Source organism: Miniopterus schreibersii (genome assembly GCF_964146895.1).
Source record: "Miniopterus schreibersii genome assembly, chromosome: 12".
In the NCBI taxonomy this organism is placed as follows: Eukaryota; Metazoa; Chordata; class Mammalia; order Chiroptera; family Miniopteridae; genus Miniopterus; species Miniopterus schreibersii.
The window spans coordinates 34,128,857-34,152,569 of NC_138112.1; the positions used below are offsets into that span (position 1 = coordinate 34,128,857).

Genomic DNA, 23,713 nt, shown 5'->3' on the forward strand with positions numbered 1-23,713 from the left:
GTGAATCCCTCTCCTTTGTGTGAAGAAAAGAGAGAGTTGAGATGATAGGTAGTAAGATGCCACCACAAGTTTTTAAAGGAGAGCATGTAATGAAAAGATTTACATCAGATCACTCTCTTTGCCAATAGTAAATATAGTTCTTTAGACAGAACTGTACTAAAAACAGAATGGAATTTCAAGGAAATAAAATTCCAAATAATTTCAGTAAGGAAGTTAAAAATAATTCCCATTTTTTTTAACTTGGTAAGTTGTAGGGTTGTGGAAACTGTTAAAGAATTCAATATCAATTTCCTTGTAGAAACCTTCCAGTTTTTCCATACCCTTCTGGTAACTGTTGAAAAATAGTCACCGGCTAATTTCAGTGAACAGAGCAAAATCAAAGGATGGAAACCATGTCTTTTTTAATAGTCCATTTTGTAAAACAAAAATTCTGCCAAGTAAGTCAAAATCACACTCCACAACATTAACAGCCATCCTGTGTCTGCCCAGTTTTAACAGCACCTGTTTCCCACACAAATCTGTAAATGTTAAAACCCCTACAATTAAGCATGCAAGGTGCATAAACCTAACACACTTTGTAATGCCGGAAGACATTTCCATCTGGAACATGAATCTGGAAGAAAAACTACTTACCATTCTAAATTTCTAAAGACGACTTCACAATGTGTGCATGTAATACAGGTTTGCTTAAATATATCAGTGCACCTAATATCCTCTGTAAATCACTTCCTTATCAGTGCTGAGAACATACTAGGTGCTCAGTCCTTTATAACAATTATTTATTTAATTATAATACCAACTTCTGGGGGGAGAAGAAGAGAAAATTAGAAGGGACAGTTATGTGTAATAAAGTAAACTATGAGGTCAGAGAGGCATAGGCTCAGACCTCAGCTTGGCTACTTACCTGCAATATAAACTAGTGTGTACCTGTTTCTGTATCTCTAAAATGGGTTTAATAATACTGATCTTTCAGGACTGCTGTGAAAATTTAAAAAAACAATACCTAAGACCCAGCACAGTTACAAGAATATAGCAGGCATTCAATTGTTATTATTACTATACCTTATTGCCCCCCTCTCCTCCCACACATATCTTTAAGTGCCACAAGGGGAGACACATTTTTTATTCATTTTGCTGCCTCCAGAAATTACAAAGCATTCTGATGCTCCTGGCACTTTCTATTCTATAAGTTAGTTGCCTGTACAAATGTCTCACTTCCTCTATTAGAATGTATGTTCCTTGAGGACATGGGTGTTAAGCTCAGAGTCTTATCTACAGTGGGTACTCAACAAATATCTGCAAATAAATGAATAAATTAAAGAATAAATTGGAAAATTAATTTAATATTGAACAAATATCTAAGTGGCATATAACCCTGTAAATAAAATTTTTTTTTTAAGATTCAGAATCATTTTTTGTCTTTCTTTCTTTAATATGCCTAGACATCCAACTTTTATTATTTTTAAAATATGTCTTTATTGATTTCAGAGTGAGGAAAGGAGAGGGAGAGAGAGAGATAGAAACATCAATGATGAGAGAGTCATTGATCGGCTAGCCCGCAACCGGGCATGTGCCCTGACCGGGAAACAAACCCCGATCGCCTGGATCCCAGGTCGACGCTCAACCGCTGAGCCGCGCCCAACTCTTATTTTTAGAAAGTACTTTTGAGTTTTGCTCAAAAGATGAATTCTCTGGTGGGGAGAAAATTTCAAGTTTGAGAAACAGTGTTTGCTGTGGATTAACAGGAGGTAGCAGCCTGTAGCACTAGAGTAAAAGTGTCAGTGAGCAGTGCCAAAACAAGAGCAGCGACAACGACACTGATGCCGGGTTGGTTTTACTGAATATCTATTATGTATCTGGCACTGCCTTAGCACACATTATCCATTCGACACAAGCACCTGTCCTGGAGGCACTATTCCTGAGGTGCCATGGTCACACAGTGTCTCCTAGCCCTCAGCTGCGACCACCGACCCCCCTGGGCCCTGCCCCGGGCTGGATTAGTCCCCCGTCCTCACGGTCGCGAGCACGCTGCCTCCCTCCCTGCACGGCCACTGCTCCTTATGCCTTTGCGGCACCTTCTAGAGAACGAAAACTAGGAGCCTAATCCTCAGTAATACTGTATCCCAGTCCCAGGGCACAATGTCTAGAACATACTTATCTGCAGAGGTGAGAAGGCGTGAATGGACAGATGGCGTGGGGAAGCCAGGACTCCAAGCCATGCCTGTTTGACTCCCAAGTCTATGCTTCATTCTACACCATTCTCCCCCCTCCCAATCCCATTTTGTAAATGTACATTATTTCATAAACTCCACTTACTCAACATTTCTATAAAAATTTGTGGGATTTCTTTATCCTACAAATCAGACACTCACGGACCAAGTTATTACCAAATTCAACTGATTTGATAAGCTGGTGCCTTAAAAACCACCAAATGTAGCTTTTATATGACAGCATTTGGGGTTAAGCGCTAAGCAAAAAGGCAGAGACTGTCAACACCAATAACTACAGACCTCATTGAAGCCCGAAGTGTAACTTCTAAAGTCCTAGTAACACTATTATATACATTTATTACTCCTGTAACTTATATAGACAAAAGTGGATAAAAGATTTGGAAATAAATCCTCAAGTTTTTGAAATATGCACTTAATTTTACTAAATTGATTTCTCAATAACTGTGTGTGTACATCTGTTAACTACAGAAGTGTTATAGGTTAATTTTAGGTCATCATCAGAAAGCCTGACAACGTCTACCTGCTTTCTAGATGTCAAAGCTCAAAATCCCATACATAAGTTACCTAAATCAGCTTTCTGGAATGAATATGCTGTCTAGGAATTCCACATATTCAGAATACATATGAGAAAGACATATTTCAATTATGAAACTGCAAAAGGAATCACCTTGACTCATCATTTCACCCAGTTTCAGAGCACAGACAGACAATATAGAGGTCCCTGAAGTTATTCTGTTTATGCAAGGACTTCACAGGAGGCGGAATCTCCAAGGATCACTGACCTGACAGAAAGCAACGCTAGCATCTAGGTTGTCATAATCAATCTCCTCTAATTATCAACAAGTTTTTCCCATTTCTGACCGGTCATTTGGAGCTGACCTCTGACAAGTACTTACAAGTCATCGAAATCTCATTTTATTTTATAGCCTCATATTTGTTATTGGGCTAATCTTTACCTGTTCTACATCACACAACAGCTTAAATATTTGAATGGCCCAGCAATAAATTTCCATGGTCCCCCTGGGTCAGTCAGATGTTAGCTGTTAAGTAAAGCTAAAAGGATCTATGCTTCATAAATTTCCTTCAGGGTCCACATTTGCTCTTACAGGCCAGGCTTTCAAGCCCAAACATCTTTATAGCTATGTGCAGTGATTTATTAACTCTTCCTTGTTTTTATCCAAAAAGATCAATCACATATGTATCAATAAGCTGGTGTGCTGGTGACTGCTTTTTATTGTACATATAACCACCTGCCTTTAATACAAACTTGAGTCTAAAGCTTTTGTAAGCTCTTGCTGGATTTTAACAACCTTCACCTGTTTCTAATTTGGTATAAAACATATGGTTTAGCTCTGCTATTTAGTTCTAAGCCAGCCTTTCCTCTTATGGACCCAACAATATAAAAGAAAACAAATCCAGAACACAAAAGCCTAAATTTGGAGGATGTTACACACACATACACACACACACCCCACACTTACTTGCCCAATTACTTCTCAAAAGCACTTTTAACAAATAACAGGAATAAATTATTTTACAGTTATGAAATTACTACATTTCTTTGCAAACAATTAGATGTGTCCCACATTACTCTCAAGGGTTTTAAGAATTATGTTCGAACTGCACAAACGAGTGTTTAATCTCAGAACCTCAAAAAAAGGTAACAGACATATCTAGCTGCCTATGAGGTCAGGAAAGAGAGCTTCTATCTTTACATTCAGGAATCTACATCTGGCCAAGAAAAACCAAGGTTTTCTTTCCCCTTCCCGTAGCCTCCTCTAAATTAGACCAAAAGTTTAAGAGGCAGGGTGACGGCAAAGAGAGAACCACCTAACCCGGCATGGTAAAGTCAATACTAAAACGGAGAGTGTCTGAGTGATAGGGCAGGAAGGAGTAAATCCACAGGAAAAAGTGACTAACAGAAATGTCTAGGAAAGGCAGAGAAGTCACACAGCCTCCCACAGCTCTCCCAGACTTCTCTCCTACACACACTTACTTTTCCAGCCATGGTGGGACAACATTGGCCACAGCTGGCATTTACTCTCCCATTCAAATTCCTCTCATCCTTTGAGGCCCTACGCAAATACTCAAGCCACTCTGAAGCCTTCCAAGAATCCAAGTCAGAATGTTGGTGCATCCATGAGATTTCTCAGTACTTACCCATCATTTAGAAGCATGAAATCACATTAGGCTTTGTTTCACAATCACATATTCACTTGCCTCTCGTGTAAATGACCTAACAGGCATTGAATAAATGTTCACTAAATTGAATTAAATTGGTTCACAAATAAAAAGGTTTTGTAAAAATGAAGCACACTTAAAAACTAAGATTCACTTTTTATCAAAGTAATAAATGAACAGGTTTAAAAGTCAGCTTACATGTTTATTAGCTAACAAGTTCTATCTCAATTCCTAGACCCCAGAGCCAATTATTCTCAATACTTTAAGCGGGGGTTTTTCTTGGTATTTACCCGACATAAATCAAACTAATATCTTATATTCCTGTTTCTAGATTCTATGGTTTTAAAAATAATCTATTGAAAGCCTGCTGGGGAAAATGAGGCTTTATCTCTCTTACACAGTGCTTCCCCATCTCTTCCCAAAACATCTGTGTTTCCCCTTCCTCCCATTCTCTCAGTAGGGTCAACACAATTTTTGGTTAAATCAATATGCAATGTTACAATAACATAACAATGTAATTATTATTTTGAGCTGAGCCATATAATGTGTAATATTTAGTTTTCCTTTTTAAACTTGTTTTTTCCTGGAATTAATAACTATCTAGTTTCTTCATTTGCTAAATTTATTGATTCTCTAATTCATTCCCTGACTCTGAAAGCAATGAGAATTCCCTCAATATAGTTAAATGCCTAAGATAATCTACCCACTTCACTCTTGCCTGGCGTCCTTCGTCACCCCTCTCTCTAGGCCAGCTGAGGAACTGACCTCCTACGACCTCCCTTCGCTGTTATCTGAGATCCCTTTGCTTCTCTGCTGCGCTGGTCCCTTCATTTCCTTGAATGATGTTTTCCTCCTACTTGGTTTATTCCCTTGTATTAATAGAGTACATCTTCCAGGAGCTTCCTAGGAAAGGTGCATAGATGCGGTTTTTTAGGATTTTCATGTCTGAAAATCTTTTTTCTTCCCCTGTATTTGAGAGTTTGACAGATATAAATCTATAGATTATAGAAGTAAATTTCCACGGTATTTTGAAGGCATTGTTCCATTGATTTCTAGCTTTCAGTGTTACCTTTAGACAGTCAGATATCATGACCTCTGTTCTACTATATGTATTTTTCTCCCTCTGCAAGGTTTCAGAATCTTTTTAAAAAAAATCTATTTACCTGGTGTGTTTTTTTAATATATCTTTATTGATTTCAGAGAGAGGCAAGGAGAGGGAGAGAGAGAGAAACATCAATGATGAGAGAGTCTTCATTGATCAGCTGCCTCCTGCAGGCCCCTGACTGGGGATCGAGCCCGCAACCCGGGCATGTGCCCTGACCAGAAATCAAACCGTGATCTCCTGGATCATAGGTCGATGCTCAACCACTGAGCCACGCAGGAAAAAAAAAAAATTCATCACTTTCATTTCTAAGCTGTGTTTGTGTGTTTTCTAACGAATGTTTTTTTTGTGTTTGTTTTTTTTTAACGAATGTTCATTTTTAATACCATCTTGATTTGTTCTCGAATGTAGTACTTTCTCTTGGAGGATATTAGAAGTCCTTATTATTTGCTTTTGATTGATCCCTATATTCTTTCTTCCCTCCACATTTCTTTTGTGATTCTTTTGCCTTCTGTATTTTATGAGAGAGTTCTCCCCAAATACCTGATGATCCTTGGCTGACCATTTTTTAAAGTGAGGCATGAAAAAGCTAATTGACAACTGTGCATAGATAGGACTGGCAGTTTCACAGGGGGATGTACAACTGTAAGGAGTTGTACTTTCTCTTGGATCAATCGATTTTCCACACCTTATTGATTTTGTCCTTCAGTATGTAGACATTTACTTAATTCCACTTTTGTCTGGCACCTCTGCCCTCAGTTATGCTGGTCGTCCCTGAATCCAGGGTTAGTCTGGTTCAACCCCTTAAGAGTAAACTTCAAGCCCTGACAGCGTGGCTCAGCGGTTGAGCACCAACCTATGAACCGGGAGGTCACAGTTCGATTCCCGGTCAGGCCACACGCCCAGGCTGCGGGCTCCATCCCCAGTGGGGGCGTAGAAGAGGCAGCCGATCAATGACTCTATTTCATCATTGATGTTTCTATCTCTCTCTCTCTCTCCCTTCTTCTCTCTGAAATCAAAGAAAAAAAACAAAACAAAACACATATTAAGAGTACACTTCAAGTGTCCTGCTGGTGCAGCGAGGCAGCTGCGCGAGGGAGCTATCCGGGTACACTGACTTCCAAGACAAACTTCCTGCCGTACCTGCCTCATCCTCAAAGACGCCTAGCCTCCAATTCGGAGCTTTTCTGGATTTTTGCAGCATGAATGAGCTTGCTTCTTAGCTTTCCCCCTTGCAGGCTCTTAGATTTTAGTTTTTTCAGTTGACTAAGTCAGTTGCTACCCCTTCATCTGTTTTCTAGTTTCCACAATTTCGTTGCCATCTCTTTTCACTTGAAGTTGCTTCTCATATTCTTTTTGTCACTATGGCTTTACGCTTTAAAATTTTCAATCCCTGTACTATAGGGGAGAAAAGATAAGTACATCTGTTCAGTTAGAAGCCTGAAGTTCATTAATATGATTAAAATATCACCTTCTTTTGCTTTTCTGTACGTCTGGCTCTTCTGCTGCGCTTCAGGTGTATTACTTGTTAGCCAACCCTATGGCAGAGACTGCTGACTGCTGCCCAACACCATTCTCTTTTCTCTGTGGTTAACAGAATCCCTCAAGTTTAGTAGTCCACTCAGAAGAAACACATTTCTCAGTCTCCTGTGGAGGCTGGAGGGTATAGGAGTTTTATGAGGAAAGAGTACTCGTTTTCCTGCTGGATGAGTAACGAATGACACTCCAGCCGCCACCTTGTAGAGAGGGCCACACCCCAGAGATGGCAGAGTAGAAAGCTTGAAGGAGCCTGGATTTTCTGAAGCTTTATGGAACTGCGATTGAATTACCCATCCCTGGATTTTTATGTGCGATAATAAAATTTTATAAGTTTAAGTCATTGTTAATTTGAGGTTTCCACAGACAAACTCCAAACTGACACTATTTCCCCAAACTGAAGCTTGGAAAGTGACCTGCCCAAGGTTAGGGTAAAAAGGACAACTAACTCAGGTCTTGTACAAAAGTCCATATGTTTAACCACAGGCTTTCTAAAAAGTATCATGTCCTAGGACCACATACACAAATATGTCATAACTTGAGGATTGAGTATGACTGCTATCCCAAGAAAGAATAAAAACTTAGGAATCAAAGTTCTGCTCACTCTTCCACTAGAGGCAAGAATAATTTGCTTTATGAATTTTACTTAGCTAAGTGATGGGAACAAACACGTTTTTGAATAGTGTAAAAATGGTTATAAAAGTTTTTCACCAAATTTGGATATAATGTTGAAGGTGATCTAATTTAAAATGTAGACTTTAACCCAGACATATAGGAAGTCATCCTATAGAACACTGAAGATAGGTACCAATATATTAAATGCTCTTTACAAATGAAAAACAGTGATTTCAAATATAAGCTCCAATTGAACATCACAATAGCTTACACACAGTGAAATCCCAGTGTTTATTAAATGAACACAAATTGATTCTTGATTCATTTGCTGAGAGATACTTCCCAGTTGCCCCTCAACTTAAAATAATCATTCCCGCCTCTTTGTTCATGATGTTTATACAACTCACCTGGCACTAGTTTTCTTATTTTTATTTTTTAATTCAATTTAATTTTTTATTAAACTTATTGAGGTGACCTGATTTTTATTTTTCAAGATACTTTCAAATTAAAAAAACAATGAGCAAATAACTCTATACCCACTACCAACAATTAATATTATTTTGCATTTTCCTCTAGGTAAAATAAATAAAATATTACAGACAAGTGAGCCTCTTTGTCCCCACCCCTATACTACCTCCCTATCTTTGCCATGCTTTCACTCTCCAGGGACAGAAAACCCCAATCAACTGATTTAAATAAGAGTGGAGACAAGCTAGTTGCAGAATTGGCTAGCTCAGGAGCTTAATGACCTTACCCAGGACCAAGGTTTTCCTATCTTTCCACCCTGCCATCCTTAGAAAATTGTTTTAGGCCCATTCATGGTCATAAAATGGTTGCTACACTAGTAGATGACAGACTTTCTCCTGTGTGTCACATGTATAAACTTTTTATTAAAGTACAACATACAGATAAGTGTAAACCCACCGAATTTTCACAGAATACTCTCATGAAACAGAATCTCAGATCAAGAAACAGATCAAGAAACTCAGATCAAGAAACATGCCCGGCTGGGCGTGGCTCAGTGGTTAAGCGTTGACCTAGGATCCAGGCGATCAGGGTTCGATTCCCGGTCAGGGCAAATGCCCGGGTTGCGGGCCGCAGCCGATCAACGACTCTCTCATCATTGATGTTTCTCTCTCTCTCTCTCTCTCCCCCTCTCCCTTCCTCTCTCTGAAATCAATAAAGGTATATTAAAAAAAAAAGAAACAGAACATTACTTACTAGCACCCCAGCCATGTCTGTTTCAGTGAGTAAAACCATTCGCAGAAACACACAGCAGAACCGGCCAGAACGGTGACAGCCTAAACCAATTCCTGATTGGTGAGTGGAATGGGATTACCACGATTGGTAAAGAGTCAGTCGTGGTTTACTCCCGGGGGCTGGGACTGGGGCCCACATTCCATATAGCAAGCGAAGAGAAAGATAATAAAGGGGAGCTCTGCTGATAAAAAGGAAGCCAGCCACAGCCTCTCCCACAGGCCACTAGCTCTATGTATGTGGTGAACATCTGTGCATATCACTTTCTATACTTTTAAAATACAAATGTTCATATAAGTAATAATGGACCATGTACATCATCCTGCAACTCACTTTTCCTTCAATATTGTTTTATGAGTGCTATTTTTGCTGATACACGTATCTAATGCATCCCTTTGAACTCCTAATTAGTATTCCATATTTTATTTCTCCACACCCTTAACTGACAAAGATTTAGGCTGTTCCTAATTTTTTCACTAATACAAATAATGATACATTTAACATCTTTATATGCTCTCTGAGCAAGTTTCTCTATATACAGTTTCCAAGGATGTCCCCATTTTACTAGATTCTGCCAAAAGGTTGCTGTTGCTAACCCTAGAGAACACTGTGCAGCCTTGGAAGTAAACTTCTTGACCTCTCCATGACTCAGTTTACACATCAATATAAGGGAAACAACAGCATTCATCTCACACTGCTTTTGTGATTAATTTACAACAGCACCTGACACACACAGAAAGAGCAACTATAATTTTCTGAGTGGTTAGGATTGTTTATTAATGTTTATATTCCTAAAACAGGATACAGGGCCTACTCATATTCACTGTGGGTTATTACTCTGTTCACTTGGCTAAGCTGGAACTATTTCCCAGAATACCATTCCCTGGACAGATCTAAGCTAGAGGTGAACGAAAGGCAAATTTGCCTGAGATTTGGAGGACAGAAGTGAAGCAGCAGCCATGACACTCTGAAGTCAATGGTGGTTAACACAGAACGTAGGCTGCCTGTGGATCCCATCTGGTCTTCGTGCTCCTGTTCTGCAGCTAGCTCTTGCTCCCAACTGCTGACCCTGCTGACAAATAGTGACTCCGGGCCCACTACCAGGTGCAATGGCAACAGTCTTCCATGGATGTCTCCACCTGCTCTCCTCTGGGGCTCCCCTGCTTCCCCCTTCCGGGGAGCTGTCCACCGCACTGAGCTTCTGGGGTGCGGGTGAGTGACTTTCTCCGATCCTCTAACTCCCCCTTTTGGACTCTTCTCCAACCTCTCCCACAACTGGGTGGTAACTTGTTCCTGTAATAAATCTCATAACACAACACTCGTAGTGATTCTGCTTTCCTGACTGAAACCTGACCGATGTAACATCCTTTCATAATTTTCCAACTGAGCTGTTTCTTGTAGCTACTGAACCAAAAGGTTCTTTATATGGTCTGGATCCTTTCTTTCCTCCCTTCTCTCTTTCTTTTGCTACTTATATGCTAAAGTTTACACTCACTAACTTATAAAAGGAAACTTTATTGAATCCAGGCAGGAAGGAGTACTCTCATGATTTTCTGGACAACAAACAAAATCTCCCAAAGACATTCAGGTATCCTATTTACTTTTAGCCAAACTAATTTCTCATATAACTGCACATAATTGTTGGTCAATCTTCCTAGGGTTGCAATGACATTTATGATCTAGTTTTTAATGTCAAGTAACTTCTACCAACCCTTGCCTGCCTACTGATCGTTACTCTATGTTTTCTCACCTCACTACTTCAATTTTGATGCTGCATTTTTAAATCCCCGTAATACACTTCTATTTCTTTGCTGCAGATCCAGTATTGTCATTTGCACACTTTTAGTTAGCCACTATGGGACAAAACACTCCTATGTGGTTATTGGCAGAGAGCATCTGATAACAGCACATGGGGAGAACAGATTTATAATATATTACAATTATTTCAAATTCAAATCAAATTTTAAAGAAAAATATTACAACTAGTATTACAACAAATTAGAGTAGCATAAGACATAGTTAAACCACATATGTGTGTGCATTCATTCATTTTGATCTTTTATGTCCTTCCATTATCATTTTATAATGTTTTACATTTTTTATTGATAAAGGTTCGTTTATGGTTTTTATTAAATATATTATTAGGTACTTATATTGTGCTCATTTTCTATTTGGTTATTGTTGGTGTATGGAATCTACTTGATTTTCATGTTGATCTTATATTCAATAAATGTGCTAGATTTTTCTAATTCTAATAGTTTGCAGATTCCCTCACATTTATATCTGCAAAAGACGATTTTGTCCCTTTATTTCAAATATTTATACCTCATCTCTTTTCTCCATATAATTATATAGACAGGATCTCAAGTACAGTGTTTAAAGATAATAACTGGTATCCTTATCTACTTTCTGATTTTGATGGGAATACTTTCACTATTAAGCCTAATTAATGCTTGCTATAGGTTTAACAACCATTCTCTAGCCTTTTAAGGAAATCCCCTTCGGTTCTCAACTTAATTTGTTCACAGTATGTTCTCAGGATTTTTCAATCTCCAAGTGTCTCCTTTTTTTGTTATCATAAATTTTCTCTCTGTATTTTTTTACTTAGTCATTAAAAAAACAAACAATTTCTTCCTTGCCATTCCTTCTCATCTCTATTCCTAGAATTCCTATTAGATATGTGTTGACACCTCTCTGTCATCCTCTTTGCCCTATAACTGCTGTTTCAAATATCTTTCTCTCTGTGTGCATTACGGGTGATGTTTTCATTTCTATTTTACTGTTCACAAATTCTCTCCTTAAATGTGTCCACTCTGCTATTTATCTTATGAGTTTTTTAATAAATAGATTTTCCTTTACCATTAAAAAAATTTTTAACTATTTTTGAGTCACAACTACTGTTTCTGTTCCGTTTTTGTTTTATAGATATTATTTCCTTAGGTGTGTATTCTCTTATTTTTGTTCCCCCAATCTTGTCCTTGGATTTCCCCTTTGAATTTTCTATCCCATGATGTTTTATAAAAAAGATTAAAATGGAAAAGAGTCAAGTGAAGGAGCCATAAGCAATTTAACCTTCAGTAAGTGTACGACTCCCAGATGCAGATAGATTGGGCAATTCCTAATTGTATCTATGGTCAAAGTGAATTTTAGTATCTTCCAGGAATTCATGTGTTTGGAACACCATAGAGAAAAGAAGGATATTTTACTCAAAAGACATCTGGTGAACATAATGATTGGCTGAGTTCTGAAAATCCTGTGTTTCTAATGTTATCTGATATTGTTCTCTGTGTACGTATGCATGCACTCAAGCATACCCATATGTGAAACTCATGACAATGAATCATGCATCGTATTTCTAATGTAATATTTGTAACCTTTTGTTTCATTGGCTAGTTTTGAGTGATAAACACTACTGTTCCTCCAAATTAGCCCTGCCAAACAAATAGGTCCTGATGTTAGCATATTTTTGCAGGAAATGAGCTTTGGTTATTTAAGCATAATAATGTTATTTTCACTTGAAAAGCTAAAATACTAAGATAAATATTCTGAGCAAAGTTACTTTTAAGTTGGTCTCAAAATTTTTTAAAGTACTTTTTAGTCAATTATCAGGCCTTTATTCTTAATGGCAACATGACTGTTAAGACTGGTCTCAAACCACCTATCAACCAATCTTATCTTTCTCTGCTCAAAATCAGATTTTCCTTGCTCTCCCAGGAGGATACCTAATGAATTCTGTGATGTATTCACAAGACAAGGGTATGCCAGGTAAAGAAAGAAGTGTCACAGAATAAAAGGAATGATACAAGGTAATTTTTGTTACCTCTCCAATGAGTCAATAAGCTTAGATAATATGCTCACTTTGTTGGTTTATGTCTGTTCTAAACACATCTAGCATAAAGTCTCTTCTTATTGTAGACAGTACCATTCACATAATTTATTTTAAAGAGAAAAAAATTGTTTTAATTATTCATGTTGCTTATTACTATATTCCAAAGACCTAGAACAATGTCTGTCACATAGTGCACACTTACTAAACATTTGATGAATTAATGAATAGATAAGCAGGGACGTGTGTGCATTTATAATAATACCATAAACCTTGACTTTGAATTAGCATTTAATAATACAAAACTGAATTAAGTGTATATTCCAAATTTTATACTAAAAATACAGGTAGGTTCTCCCTGAAAATTATATAAATGGGAAGGGAAACTTCTTTCAATTAAATGTGACCAACCTATGTCCTCTTAGAATGAAATAGTACCAGTCATTTTCCCTAGAAATCTGAGCAAAAATAATATGCTATTTACTAAATTCCTTTTCAACCAACTTACAAATCTCCCATTCTGTGATTTATGCAAAAATCACAAAAAAATATAGAATCTAGAAAATAATAAAAGAAATTCTTATGTCTCTTACACAGAGCACTGCTTAGCAAATTCAATATTAGGAGATGGCTTCTAAAAAGTTTTTCCTCTAATAAGTAATTTTTTAAAGCCGGAAATGACAAATTTATGCTACTGCATACTCAAATATAAATATTCCCTGTATGGAATATCTTACAACAGAAGTTGTCTCAATAAATTCATTCATCATTTACACATTTAGAAGCGTTTTAGTACAGGTGTCAATCAAATTCCAAGAGACCTGTCACTTCTCATTACCTTACCAACCTTCTATTTATACAAATTAAAATAATAAAATGCTCCAGTTGCTTATTGGTGTGTTTAATTAACTTACAGCAGTAAATTCCTAGAACGAACTATAGTTAACACTTCTAGTATTTCATCACTAGACTCTCCACATCGTGAACCTGGGAGCCATCATTTATATTAACGGGAGTTACTAACAAGCAGCATGGGAAGAATTAATTCTTCTGTAAGTCCTTTAAAAAGGTTTCCAATAATATAAATGAGTAGCACTCAAAATTCAAGGCATTATTAACATCAACATTTGCTCAAAAGGAAATATGGAGAACTACTACTATAAATTTAAAACCAATCAAGAAGCAGTAACTGGTATATAAAAATGATATGAATTATGAGAAAAAGTAACACATCAACTGTGTTTAAAAAACAAAAAAAAAACAAAAGCTGTATACCAAGAAACATACATTCCAGTCTTAATGGAAGTAGATTTAAAAAAAAAAAATTTTTCCACTGTAATGGGGACTCAGAAAGAAATACTAGTACAAAAGGATAGAGGCGTGTTTTAAAAATTAATACTAGCCTGGCCGGGCGTGGCTCAGTGGTTGAGCATCGACCTGGGATCCAGGGGATCGGGGTTCGATTCCCAGTCAGGGCACATGCCCAGTTGCGGGCTCGATCAACGACCCTCTCATCATTGATGTTTCTATCTCTCTCTCTCCCTCTCCTTTCCTCTCTCTGAAATCAATAAAGACATATTTTTTAAATAAATAAATAAATAAATAAAAATTAATACTAACTATACAATTGGGAATAATTTCAATACTAAAGGCACCCAAGAGATAATTTAATTATCTATATAATACAGACACAACAAATATTTGTAAATGATGTGTGTGTAAAAGCTACTCAAGAGTCTAGCATATAACCAGGAATGAGGTGGTTAGTTTGAGAAAGGTTTGTGAAGATTTTACTGTACTATCAACTTGCTCTGAAACAGATGAACTAATCAAAACACTCACAAAGAACAAGCCTTTCCACTTTATTCTCACCAAGCATGGTACTTAAACAGACATCCTATTTCATCTCCTCTGGTGTCAGTTTGCATCCTGGTTACTAGGGAGGTTGGTAAGGTAATGAGAAGTAGACATTAGTGTTTGTTCTTCTGTAACAGCTCCTTTATATACTGTGTCCATCTTCTACTGAGCTACTGTTCCTTTTCTTACTGATATATGAAGGTTTTCCTTATACATTCTGGATACTGACCCTTGGTTAATCTATGTGCTATAAATATCTTCTGATCTGAGGTTTGCCTTTTCATTTAGTTATACTTTTTTTTGTTATAAAAAAGTTTTTTTAATGAAATCAAATTTATGAAACTTTTCTCATATTATAGTCCGTACATTTCTGTGATTATTCAAAAGGTCCTTTCTTAATTGAAAGCAATGGACTTTCCCAATTCTAAAAATCCATGAGTCTCCTTTCTACTGGAATGTAGTAAGATTAAAAAGTACAGGCAGAAGAGAAATTAATGTTGTGACTAATATATGCATTTATTCTGTGTACAGGTATTTCTGAGTGACTATTACATGCACTAACTGTATGTCAATTCACTTTTATTCTTTATATTTCTCTAAAGCCCACTACCTTCATTTTCAGATAAGTACAGAGAGACTAGTGAGATGAAATTAACTGGCTTAAGCTGTGTTTGATGCTGAAGTTCTTCAGAAGAGTAACACGGGAAAGCCACGGTTCCTCCTCTCCTAAGTCTAGAATATGCCATTTTTGTCACTTAAAGGCCAATATGGTTTATCCCTGTCAGACAGTCATATATGGAAGCAAGAATATGTTTAAGTCAAATTAGTCATGTTTAGCATAACCGATCTGTGATCTAAAACACTTTATAAAGATATATTACTATGCTCTGAATAAATGAATAAATGTGTATTGATATTAACTACTTAAAGCTAATCATCTTTGAGAGTAATTTTTATTTTTATGTAGACTAAAGATTAAATTACAAATGTACCCTTCTTTTATCTATGCCTAAAACAAAATCACTGAGCAACTTAAAGTGAAGTCTCTTACCAGCGAAGTGAGCAACTGGAGGCTTTGGTCAGTGGAAAGGTACAACACCCGTTTTGTGCCCTTGCATCTGTGCAGTTCATCTAGCCTTTGCTCCTAACCCTGCTCCACACTCAGCAGCTCAGCTATTCAGGGGCCACCTCCTTGAGCATGCCTTTGCTAGCTACCCCCAACTCCACTCCATGCTGATCTCTAACATGGCCCTTAAAATGCTGAGTGTGCCCGGCCGGGCGTGGCTCAGTGGTTGAGCGTCGACCTAGGATCCAGGCGATCAGGGTTTGATTCCCAGTCAGGGCACATGCCCGGGGTTGCGGGCTGCAGCTGATCAATGACTCTCTCATCATTGATGTTTCTATCTCTCTCTCTCTCCCTCTCCTTTCCTCTCTCTGAAATCAATAAAGATATATTTAAAAAAAAAAAAAAATGCTGAGTGTGACCGTCTGCTGACTTGCTGTCTACTCCTGATGCCATTTTGGCAGCTGAGCAATTCCATTTAATGCCAGCATCTTGTGCAGTGACTAATATGTACTAGTCCTCAACACACGGTTTGACTTGGTTGTGATGTAACCCTTTTGTAATTTAAATCTCTTGTGATTTAACTATATATGAGTTAATTCTCATACCAATATTTTATTTCAAGAAATTAGAGAAGAAAAATCCAATGAAAACCAACAGATAATTTAATTCAATTGAGAAGTTAATAAATTTGATGATCTTAATTATATGGGGAGAGGTATAAAATTATGGCAATGAGTATCTGCCATATTTTAACTATCTGGTTAAAAGAATGACATAATGGTTTTACAATAATCCCAGACATAAATGTTATCCTTAGAAAACTGTCTAGAGAACCGTTTTTTTTTGTTAATCCTCACCCGGGGATATTTTTCCATTGATTTTTAGAAAGGGTGGAAGTGGGGAGAAGAGGGAGAGAAACATCGATGAGAGAAACACGTCAACTGGCTGTCCCTTGCACACTCCCAGACCAGGGCGGGGGATGAACCTGCGGCCCAGGCACATGCCCCTGACTGGGAATAGAACCCGTGACCTCGGTACGTGGGCCGGCACTCTAACCACTGGGAACACTGGCCAGGGCTGTCTAGATAACTATTATAAGATACCTTGGGAAGTTAAAATAACTTCACATTTATCTAAAAATAATTTTCTTACTCTTTCTATCCATTCATTTCTTTAGAAAACCAAAATATACCACAAATCACCTACTCCAAATTCTCTGACTTGATATAATCCTCCTCATATCTTGTTTGCCCACCAAAAATTCAAACATATAAGAATTAAAGGAAAAAATGTTGTCACTTTCACTGTAACATCCACATAATAAAGTCTTACTTATTAAAATAAATGATTAATTCATATCAGGACCCAATGCTGTGATATGATACATGTGATGCAAAAAGCCAGTCCATGGACTACTTGAGGAGCTCGCTGATGCTCTGGAGACCTCCTATTGAAAAACACTGACCTCACCTATTCCAGTAATGTAACAATCTTTAACCCATGACATAGCCCACTAGTAACTACATATAGGAGTGGGCAAACGTAGGTTTACAGTTGTCGGTATGGAAAATAATACAATGTGTTTTGTGTACTCACAACTGTAAACCTACTTTCGCCCACCCCCAACCCTCAAGGATTACACTGAGCCTCTATTCTGAAGTGAGTTTACTGCAAACCAGAAAAGCAGTAAGTTCAAGTTGGGGTCACATGTCAGAGTCATCTGGTTTTCTTTTTTATCCCACTGTCCCATTACATTACTGTATTTTAATTTAGTTGGTTGCAGAAAGCTGAGATGACAATAATACTCGGGGAGACTTCCTCATCCAGATAATAACATCAGCACTATAAAAGCACACTTCATTAAAAACAACACACACAACAATATGCTTCCAAGTGTCAGCGATGAAATAGCTGCACAATTACTTGTGACTCATTTTCCACATTCCCCCTCTCTGTCAAATGCCTAATCTTCACAAGGTGCTCATTTCCTGTCTCACCCAGCAACCCCCATCTGCAGTTTTATTTTGTTGATCTCTCCTGCCTAAATTTCCATGGGGATTACTCATTTTAAAACATGCTCTTTGCTCTCACTCCTGAACACAACCCCATCAGCACTGTTGCCTGTGCCTTGGATTACAATAGGCACAGAAGTTAACAGCTTGCCATGGTCCCGAGGGACTACATGAAATAATGACTGTCCTGGCCAGAACATCCAGAGTTAAAACTATGAGCTACAGTATGGAGTGTCGGATTACCTAATAGCATTTGCAAAAATAGAACATCTCTTTTGCTCTCCTAATTCAATTCAAGAAATATTTTATTGTGTGTCTACACAATAGAAGGCTCTCTGCAAGGCAGTGGGGTAAATTAATGCCAAGTAAGATGTAGTTTCTACACTGAAAATATTTCGACAAGAGTAAGACAAATAACTCTACTACACCACTGTGTCACTGGGTTGTTGTTCAAACGGAATGAGTGTACATATAATCGAACCTCATTTCTGAGATATGAGGGAGAATTGTCGATAGCATTATAGAAGGCTATAGGAGTCCATCAAACTATGGAAATCAAGTCTTAGATAATAAAGGAAGGGCTTTATGTTCAACCATAATTTTGATCCTAGGGAAGGCATTCCAGATAAGCAGAAATAGCATGGACAAGAAGTATCAAAATGGGAAATAATGTGATGTGTTTGGAAAACAATAGTTGGAGCATAGGTTATAAACTGAGAGAAAACTAGTATAAGACAAAAAAGTAAGTAGAGGGCCAGGCTGGGAACTATTTAGTTGGAACATGCTCTACCTTCCTTTTAAGAATGAAGGCTTCAGCATTCACTGGGTGATAGCCTCTAAGATGCAGACACTTGCTTAATCACTAGTAGGTATTAGGCAGTGAGTGCCCTGAGAGGTGCGTGAAAGAGTCAAGTCTTCAGACCTGCAAAAGCTTTTCCCCCTGAACTTTGGGAAACTTCATTAGTCCTCTGCATTTAGACCACTTACTGAAAGATGATGTGGCTCATGGCATTATGACGAAAGGGAACTTAGTACTATGCCACTGGGTTGCATTTAAAATTTTCCTTAACCTTTTCTTAGGCCCACCTTTCCTTTAAGCACCTAGAAATAGTATTTAAAAAAAATTTTACATGGCTGCTGGGAATTCCTGTTGCAAAACTCAACGTATACATAATATAGCTGCAAAATTTAATTGAGCATCTTCTATATGCCAAGCACTGTGCTTCATTTAATCCTTGTGTTAATCTAGTAGAATAGGTATTATACTAGGTGAACCAAGACTCAGAGAGGACACTGCCACGGTCACTCAGTGATAAGAGGTGAAAACAACATAATTCCAAAGCCGTAAATAATTAAAAATAAAAAACAAACTTCACCAAGTTTAAATAAGCTGAAGCAAGAAAGAAGGAAAAAGAGGCATTTTGCATTGTGCTTTTTAGAGGAGAAAACAATGTCAAGTGAACCAACTGATAAATGAGATTTACATAATTAACATTTTCAATGAGAACTCAACATAGGGACTCTGCTTAACACACAGGGATTCACACTATGTCATTTTTCACCAGGGAGCTTTCCCTAAATCAGGAAAAGGGGTACTTTAGACTCATATACAGACCCATTTTGATAAACACATTTCTTCTGTCTCCTAAGTGCTTGCTTAAAAGTAACACACTTAAAATAAGCACACATCTTCAGGGCTTGCTTTCCTCAGGGGGCCACATCAAAGCGAATGCTTATAACCTGTTATATGACCTCACTTCATCTTTCAACCTGCTTCTTCCCATTCATGATATGAAAAATTTATCACATAACCTAACGATATTCCTGTCTGGTTCTAAAACACAGTAAGTCTACAATTCTGCGTAAACATACTTTTTTCATCTTCATTTTTGTCCCATGCTGTACCCTTAAGTAGTTAAGATGGAACTGGACTACAGACTTTTGGGAGTTTTCACATGAACGGAGATTTTTTAATTAGGTCACATTCCTATAATCAAATGGAAAATATGAAAGATCTAATAATTTCATTCATTTCAGTAATATTACTCACCCTGAAAAATATTTGTTTGATTATACTTTTAGGATGCCCAACAAGTAAAAACAGAAAACCTAAGCACTGGTCTACCCAATGCCTCAAGTCATCACATTCATTGCTCAGTTTAAAGGCCTGAGGTTTTGGTTCCTGAGTGCTCTATATGCCAGCATCTGAGCAACAACCTATAATAAAATGAAGATGAAAGGTTATAAGAAATGTTCAAATTTATAGGATAAACAGTAGAAGAGTTGAAAAAACTTAAGCTGAATAACAGGTGAAAGGAAGGAAGCCATTGGATTTCATTGGACACCATGAAAGCAAACAGATGCTAATTTAGTGAAAACACCAACCATTTCTGAACTCACAGCTTGATTAACAAACAGAAGCTGAAACTTTTTATAGAAAGGAATCTATAATTCTAAATATAAGATGCTGTCAACAGGTGTTTAAGTATGCCTGAAGCAGGTAATAACATAAATGAGGAGTCAGAATTACAGCAGTCTGAAAACATTTATGTTTGCAATATAAGCCTTATGCCAACAAAATCCCAGGTGCCAGTCACTATTTCTACAGAGAATTTGCTTCTCATACAAACGATGTTCAAGGTATTCTAACTGCTTCAAGAACACACCATTAAAAAAAAAAAAAGAACACACCATTAGAAAAAACTTCTCATTCACTTATGCAAGAAGGCATAAGGCCAGAGGTAGTTAGGCTGAAGGAACAGAGACAGGGAATCAGTCTGCTCACTGCCACCCCGCAAATTCCTTTGTCTCTTCATTCCTGGCAAAATACAACCTAATTATGCTGAAGGGGAAGCTCTATAGACATCCAGACATGCCAAGGTGGCTGCAAAAAATAAAAGACTCAAGCCACCAGTTTAGGGACCTAGCCGTCTGGCCAGCCCCTTTATATAAAAGTGTGCATGACTGCCCTGTGCACCTAGTCACAAAAAAGGTGGTAGATCATCAGAACCGACCATTCCTTCTCTCATTAGCATCATATCCACATATCATGACTATGATCTGGACCCAATATTATTTGATTTTGGACCCATCACAATTTTTTTGTACTCTACAATTTCTGTCTCTTATTAAAACCAGTCAATCAGGCAAAAAGGGCAACTCCTGGGGTTTTAGTCAAGATCGTCCATAAGAATAAACATAAGTACCAAAAAAAATCAAGAAAATGGGAAAAGCAGCATTAATATTTCTCTAGGTTCCAATAATTCCACTACAGAAAAATAGCTGACCATCTTTTAGGGATTTGTAAAAAGCCTTGTATTGGACAGGCCAGGAACTTTCAAAAGTGCCTGCCAATAATACCACTCCCTATTTCTCCTTCTGAGAATAAATTTCAGACATCTTTTGAGGGCTTGAAAAGCCATATGCGCTGCCCAGCTATGTCCTAGCTCAAGGACTGTTTCACTAATCCATTCTGAATGTATTATCTAACAGACAGTTAAGCAGCCCAATAGCAATGACTAATACATTTCATTAAAAAAAAAAAATCACTTTAAAACCTACTTTTCAGTCCTCAGTGAAAGACGAAATAAGGAGGAAAAGAACAGTGCAGCTGGACTCTGGTTACATTCCTTCGTGTTTTGTGGTCTGAGCCTTAAAATGAAATGCAGCAAAGATTTCAGAGTTTCCCTTTACAGTGTGCAGGTGCACAAGAAATGGTTTAGGCAAGGCAGCAGTCCAGACCTGTGTTTCAAACAGGCCAGACAAAGGAAAGAACAAGCCCCCAACCCCCAGCAAAACTGGCTAAGTAGGGCTTTGAACTCTAATATTTCATGTGCCAATAGCCAGATGAGGCAGGTAATCAGAGAGGGCAGAGGCTGAGGATTCCTAGGTCTATTACATTAAGTATAATTTGTCCAATGAGTCATTCAATTCCTATTTTCCATCTCCCATGAAGACCTGATTCCACCTAATACCCTGGAAAGCTTTACATCAAACTGACAAGAGAAGAGAAAACCATGTCTAATTTGCTCTTTCAGTGATGCAGGCTAAGAATAACTGGGAGGTTGATTCAATCAATAAGCATAATCAATAAGTGTATTTTTATTTATTTTATTTATTTATACATCTGTGTTGTTCCAAAAAGGCTTTGAAGTGCTTTACTAAAGTCATAAAACCAGCCAAAAAATTTGATAGTTCATAAAATCTAAGACAGCATCAACTGAGAAATGCATCATTAGCTTACATACCACTAAGAAAAGATAAATGCTATCAATCATAATGTGACATGCCATTAATTATAAGGTGCATTTCATTTTTAGCAATATTAAAATGTCAAAAATATGTATAGCAGAATCAATAAAATACAATATGTGTTTCAGTAGAAGGGGAAAGACAGAGGTAGAATATAAAATTATTTCACAAAAACACAATTCCTGTGGTTCTACTGGCTGCCAAAGGAAAAAAGAAAAAAAGCAGGTAACATAATCACCTAAACCTAGCTGCTCTCCCAGATTGCTTAGGAAGACCAATCAATCAGTAAACAAATCATCACTACTACTCCGCGGGGCACACTACTTGGAGTTGTGCACACGTTAAGCTGCTTCACAAATTAACGAGCGCAGAAGAAAAGTATTTATCATTTTGAGGACACCCTTCCTTCAAACCCCCAAAGTGATTTTCCTACATAGCTATTTTAAGTCAGATCATCACGCACAAATTTGATAAAAATCTGGAGAGTTAATTTTACTAATATGGAACCTTGGGAAGGCTGGGAGGGATGATCATTCTCCACAAAACCACAAGGTGATCTCTGCAAAGACATATTTGGTCATGGTGTTCGCTTATTTAAAATCATCTAGGGTTTCCTTTATCCCATATAAGTAATGTTTTTCATCATTAAACAAACAAAAAGAATGATGTCAGTGAAAATGATGGAGTAGGTAGATCTGAGGACTTGTTCTTCCAGAGATACAATAAAAATTTTTTTAAATCAAGCAAAAACTGTCAGAATCAACTTTGCCAGAACTCTGGAAAGTAGTCAAAGGTTTATTACAACAATCAGGTGAACTCGTTGAATCAAGGAAAAGGAAACTCAAAATCAAGACGAAATTTTTACAACATTTTTACTTACCCTGTCCCCAACCCCCTCTTCACAGCAGTAGTCTTGAAGACAGCAGCTTACATTCCCAGTATGGGGTCCTGATCTCTGGTTCTTTTTCATTCTAAAAAAATTTGTGTTTGTCTTTTCTAACTTGTCTAGGGGCTACCTAAAGGACTAATGCAAGGTGCTCGCCTCTGTTTTGCCTAGTCAGAACTCACTCAGAGGTGAAAAGCTGGGGACTGTGTTCAAGATGTATGGCAAACAAACAACCCACAGCCTTGTGCAAAAGATTAAGGCCGAGACATACAATAATCTAAAGCCTGGAAGAAAAGCCGGGGAGAGTTTCTTTGAGAAATTAGGGCATCCAAAAGTGCCCATATATACTGGGGAATACAGAAGTTATTCATATGCCCAGAACAGGATGTGTGCTCAGAAAAGACCTGAGAAGACTATAGGCTTTCACCTCTGTTGATCGCTACCTTAATTGCAAGCAATAAGCGAAGTCTAAGGCCTTAACGTTGAAATGAAACGAGACAGTTACTCAAAGCTGTACAAAGAAATAAAGAACTTCAATGAAGGAACTACACAGGGAAATAAAAAAGACAGTATTATGGGCACATAATGTATAAAGATGAAATTGGTCTCATTTAAAATGGACCTCATTTAAAATGGAGTCAGAAGGCTAGAAGAGAGAACTCTCATGCATGTGTCATTCAACGCACACTGCTGGCCCCAGCGAGAAGTATCTTGCATCTCCGACAGGAACTGATACTACATCACTACCTCAGCGGGAGGAACAGAAGACTCCTCCCTGTCCAGTAACAGCTCAACCGGGGGGAGCCTGCGAACTCAGCCAAGGGTCACTATACTTTGAACTTGCAGCTTCCTCCAATGGGCTCTTCATTTACAACAGCCCTCCAGGTCCACTA

At 37.7% G+C, this 23,713-nt stretch overlaps 1 protein-coding gene across 3 annotated transcripts in view; it reads right to left on the reverse strand.

The window, feature by feature from the left end:
- Window positions 1-23,713, reverse strand: part of UVRAG (UV radiation resistance associated) — a 242,905-nt gene that overhangs the window by 77,893 nt on the left and 141,299 nt on the right. The window lies entirely within an intron of this gene.